The sequence below is a fragment of the Serinus canaria genome, chromosome 12 (assembly GCF_022539315.1).
Source record: "Serinus canaria isolate serCan28SL12 chromosome 12, serCan2020, whole genome shotgun sequence".
Lineage (NCBI taxonomy): Eukaryota > Metazoa > Chordata > Aves > Passeriformes > Fringillidae > Serinus > Serinus canaria.
In genome coordinates, this window is record NC_066326.1 from 19518217 (window position 1) to 19524262 (window position 6046).

The following is a 6046-nucleotide window of genomic DNA, read 5'->3' on the forward strand; positions in this document are numbered from 1 at the left end:
CGCCTCGGGGCTGGGTTCGCTTCCAGCCGCTGAGGGAAAATCTTCTCGCGAGGGCCATCGCTGTGCTTGGCAGCTCCGAAGGGAAAGCCTCTGCCCTGAGCAGATCCCGCAGTGTCCAACACGGGCACTTCCAGGAATACAGGATCTGCCGCAGAGCCCTTCGGGCCGGGGGCTCGGGGACGGCTAAGCCCGGGCTCTGGGGAAAGCTCAGTGATTTCAGTCCTCACTGCTTGGGTTTGCTTGTTTTATTTTATAAAGAAAAAACCACTCATCCCTGTAGCAGCACGAGGTGTCGAAACTGCTGTTGCTGGCACACACCAAATCTCCTGCTGGATAGGAAAGGACCGGGGCTTGGGCCAGAGCTGGCACTGTTTACTTACCTGAAAAACTCAGACGTTTCAACTCACATAACACCTGGACCTGGGAACAGGCGCTTGGAACAGACACATTCAGCAGCCCTTCTCCCTGTCTGGGGAGAAAACAGTCAGGAACAAAGCAGTAAGTGAACATGGGAAAAATTCAACATTAAATGCAAAATCCCCAAATCTCTTCTCAATCAATTAAGAAAAAAAAAAAAAAGACCTTTACATTGGCAGAAATATGCTCAGAAAAATTTATATCCTCAAGACCCCTGCCCCCATGAGCCCATGAACTGAATGAGCTCCAATGAGGAACATTATACAAACAAGAGTAAGGGCTCAAAGATAAACCAAAGCTGGAGCTACTCCTGCATTTCAAATTCCTGATTTCAAAGAGAGACTTCAGTCCAGTTCTGAAGGAGATACTTCAACATGAACCATGTAGAAAATCATCCTACCTGAATCTGGATTTCATCAGACATCTCTCTTGCCATGTTGTGGAACTGGTTGGCTGCAGCATCGAGGACTTTCACTACAACTTTCAGGCCTGTTCTTCCCTTTACTCTGCCATAAACATCCACTGCAAAGTTGTAGTTTGCAGGAAGCTGAAAAGCAGCCTTGGACAGGAGAAGGGGATTAAAGTTGGACTCATGGAAAGCCCAGACATTGGCAGTGAGGTGCTGACAACTGATCCTGGATTTTGAGGCAGTGGAGGCTGCAGTATTCCCTGCATTGCCCTGATGTGGCTGTTTCCTTTTCCCAAGCTGCACACACATGCACTACACACACTTTACCTCACTGTGCCTTGTCCTGACATCCAGAGTGTCCCTCTTGGTGACAGACCAGTGGAATGTTAACCCTGGCACAGCACTGCCAAAGGAGAAAGGAGTCTGAGTGCTGGTGATGCCCATGACATACACTGGCATCTGGACAGAGAGAAACCAGCCTGCTTAGGTAATGCCAGCATGCAAACCAAACACCTGTCCATAGGAAAGAGAATCAAACTTAAAATTTAAGTTTGATCACTGATCAAGAGATGGGGTCTCTTATGAAGAAAATGGTTTGGCTGCTGCTTATGCTACAAGGATGCATCACACAGAAGAGTCAACCCCCAACTTGTCAAAAGTCAATTTTGATTCCTTCTGACTCGGTACATGCTCTACAGACACACAACACAAGGATTTTCATGGTTTTATTTTTAATCTTCAAAGCAATTAATTCACCTGGGATCAATGAGCTGGAATCCCTGCCCCCTGCATCAGCCCACAGTGAAAACAGGAGGGAATGTACAGTTCTAACTGATCCCATTTTCCTCAGCACTCTGTCTACTGCCACCAGTGAGCATCCTCCTGGTAACTGTGATCAGGTACAGGAACCAGGAGAGAAAAAGAGAAGCATTTCAGCAATGGCAATATTTGTTGTTCTGGATAGAACAGACATGCTGGAGATTGTCAACATACAAAGGACTGAAGCCTCCACTGAAAACAGAATGAAGATGAGAGAACCCTTCTCCAAATTGAAGGATGCTGCTTCAGCAAGGCTTGAATTTCCAGAAATCTGGTACACATGGTAAACTCATTTGGATTCTGATTTGGTATCAGAGAATCACAGAAGGATTGAGTTAGAAGGACCTTAAAGTTCACCTCCTTTCCCCCCCTTGCCCTGGGGGCATTCGTCCTTTCACAGTGACTCCATGCTCACAACCTCGGCTGTGAGGAGGACCTGTGGGGTTGTTGGGTTGTGTCAGCAGCACTGCTGTTACTGCTGCACAGAAATCAAAGGTCTGCCTTAGAAACCACCCAAACAATTTCTGTGGGACATGGATTTAGAGAGGGGACAGTGACTGACCCATGGCCTGCCCCAAAATGGCAGTGACCCCTAGCCTGCTCCAAACTGGCAAGACTGACTCCACTTGGCTCCAAACAGTCAAATGTGTTGTAAATAAAGCCAGTGCATACATTGGACAATTAGACAATTGGACATATTTAATCTTCTACTAGTACATCTCTTATCTTCAGAATACAAAGCATCAAGGGTGAGCTGCAGTTGTGAATCCTCATGATAGAGGTCTCTCCTTCTGGTGATACTGAAAGTGATCAGATAGAACCTTTCCAACACAGCTTGAGTGTTAGAAAGTAGACACTGTTTATTGCAGTGCTGGTCCCCCAGCACTGAGAACTCCCCCTCCAATTAAGTGCCCTGAGCATTGGGTAAAGAGTTTTTATCACACACAAAATTCACAGAATCACAAGGTTGGAAGAGACCTTCAAAATCATTGAGTCCATCCCATGCCCAAACACCTCAACTAAACCATGGCACCAAGTGTCATATCCAGTCTTTTTTTAAAAACATCCACCACCTTCTTGGGCAGGCCATTCCAGAACTTTATCACTCTTTCCATGAAAAACTTTTTCCTAATATCCAACCTATATTTCCCTTGGCATGGCTGGAGACCGTGTCCTCTGGTTCTGTCAGTTGCTGCCTGGAGATAGAGACCAACCCCACCTGAGCACAGCTACCTTTCAGGAAGTTGTATAGTGATAAGCTCACCTCTGAGCCTCCTTTTCTCCAGGCTAACAACCCCAGCTCCCACACACAGATTACAAAGTCATTAGCTCTGCCTGCTTATTTGATGTATATGTATTACTTTATTTTACATAGTTATAACCCTTATTGGAAGTTCTCATGTGGTTCTTTGGGGTCTGTCTTCAACATCCTTTTTAGGTGGCTGTTCCTTGACTCCCACTTTTGAATAAGCACAGGATCACTGATTTGCACATACTTCTGTTTGGTCAGCTTTGCAGAGCTGACATCCTGCTTGTGTTTTGCATGACTTCCATTTGACTCAGTTACACCTTCATCTATTTCTCCAAAGCTATGCTTTTCTGTTCTACTGTCCTTTTCAGAGTGAAATGCTGTTCTGTTCTGCTGTCCTTATCAGTGGGTACCATTTGGATGCCATTAACTAAATCAATGATGGCATCACTTGTCCAGTCACTTGAAGAGACATCAGAAAGAGCACAAGAAAGCACAACACTGCATGTGCTCATCAAGAACAACGATAAAGTCAAGATGCACCTCAAATTTAGCCAGTGACACAAGGCACTGACACTGAAGGAACTAAAACTTGGTTGTGACCTTGATGAAGAAACTCCTGGTCAAACGGTGGCTCAGAAAGCAAGCAAAACAGTTCCCTTCCTCACTGGACTGCAGTAACTCTGATTTCCATCTACACTGACAGGTACAGTGGGAGTTGTCTGGGAGTGCTTGTCTGGGAGTGCTTGTGCAGAGTAGCTACAGTGCTCTCACGTTCCACAGAAATTAATGGCTTTTATCCACAGACAGTAAATGCCCATAAACTCCTTCAGTTAGTGACTGCACTTTGATGGCATTGAATTGGCCATCTGGTTTTGCCTCTCTGTCACTATAAAAACTAACCAGACACTGTATGACAGACACTGTCGTGCAAAAAGGCACTTTCTGTCTTTTGCAATGCAAAGCATCTGAATTTGCTTTCATATTTTTCAGTCCACGCTTTTTATATTTCAGTCACCCCCTGTATTTTTATTTACTTTCAATTATTTTTATTTTTGTTAAGAATTACCCTTTCCCTGAAAGTATCATTGTTGTGGTTTGAAGACAGGTAGAAATTAAGCCCCATGAAGCTGCTCCTATTTCCCCATCCCATCAAGAGTGAATGAATCAAACAACCTCCCCTTAAACCCACAGAGCAGGCTGGGGCATTACAGTGTGGGTTTTATAGAGGTGAATAATTCTAACAAGCAGTAGAAAAGACTAGGATGTCACAGCATAACTTAACTCACTTTGGCATTAATCTCTTCATAAGGAAAAAGTTATAATTGAACTGGAGAGAGCAACAAATGCTGTCCTGAATTTTACTGATTAGAACAAAAGCCTGATTGGGGAAGCAGAAATGGAAGCCTGGAACCCTCAGCAGGTGAGCAGGCAGGGAGATTGCTACACAGGTATTGGAGGTGAATTGCTTTCACCTGTTATTTTGGTGTTTTCTTTGGTACTAAGAGAAGTAAGAAAAGTCTCTACTCCCTGCTACTGATATAAATCACCTCACACCCCGACTCACGATGGTATAAACTACTCTTAATGAAGCACTAACACAAGGGGGTGTTAGAAGGTGTAATCAAGGCTCCTAAATGAGAAGGATGCTAATTGCTGGTCATTGGCATCCTTCAGCTGGTGAGCAGCCTACTAGCCTGAGAAATGAGAGAGCTTTAGTACTGCTGTGTGATCAGAACCTCTTTGTCAAAATATCTGCCTGTGGAATAAAAACAACAAATGAGCTGCTCCTTACACATTAAGAGGAATTTTCCTGAGATGCTTGAAAAACATGTTTTTCTTTTGTTTTGATTGCATTTATTAGTCATATGGAAGATGGTGAGGAACACAGAAGGGATCAGCTTTATCTGAAATTTATGAAGGATTCCTGGCTGTCAAGCTTTCTAAAAAGCAAGTATTTCTTGATACCACCTCTACTATTTTATTTATGAATATATGCATATTTCTATCTCTCTCATGGTTCTTCACCAGTAGGAATTTTTATTGCATTACAGTTTTGAAATGTTATCTTGTTCTCAGGAAAATAAACACAAATCACATGTGGGAGTGTGATGCAGCAATACATGTCACAACCAGATTGTGGGTGGATTCTGACAGCTCCTCTGGCCACACACCAGAACACTCCAGAGTCCTGCTGTAGCTACTCAGAGCTGCGGGCTCCTTGGCACTTCCTTTTCTTGCTGCTGGTGATTATCTTCACTTCATAGATCCCTGGCTTCCTCAAGAGTGTCCTGGGCACAAAGCAGAGCAAGCACTGTGGCAGAATCTTGTCTCTTCCCTCTGATTTCTGTGACCATTACATCCAGTTCTGGATCAATAGTAATAAAGTCAATAAGTAAAGCCAGGTATCTGATAATTTGTGCCTGAATATTGCTGTGATAGTTTGAAATGTCCCACCTGATTATCACAAGACATCCCTATCTAAACCTGTGAACACTTCACGGCGCCAGAGAGGAATTTTAGCTGAAGGCCTTTGAAGGAGTTTCTAAATAGTTCTGAGCTTAGGAAACTCCAAAGCTTGGAATAGCTCCAGGTTCTTTAGTACTGGTTCACATTGCTTTCTCAGCTGTGCTCAGGTGAACATTGAGACTGAAATTCCTCCAGGAGATCTCTGAAGGCATTGTTAGAGTGCAATTTACGAATCTAAAACTAGCACGGAAATAAGAAAATAGTGAAAAGCAGTAATGGATTTGGAAACGTGTTGAGTATGTTTTGTGTCGTGTTGGTTCTTCCCACAGGCCACACCTCATTTCCTGAGCCCTGGGCCTCTCTTGGGGCAGCAGAGGTGTTCCAAGCCGTTCCAAGTGATAACTGTGCTGCTGGTAGCAGAAGGTCCCTGCTCCTTGTTATAAGTGGTCAATACCAAGCTCAATGAGGCCCTGAGCAAGCTGATCTAGTGACTGCCATCCCAGTCCATGGCAGGGGGTTGGAATGAGCTGATCTTTAAGGTCCCTTCCAACTCAAACCAGTCTGGGATTCTGTGATATCTTTAGAACGTAAAACTGCTTTATCCTCCCCAGCCCCACTTCCATCATGTCCAATACCTGTGTAGCAATGCTAAATGGTAAAGGTGCAGGAGGCCATCAGAAACA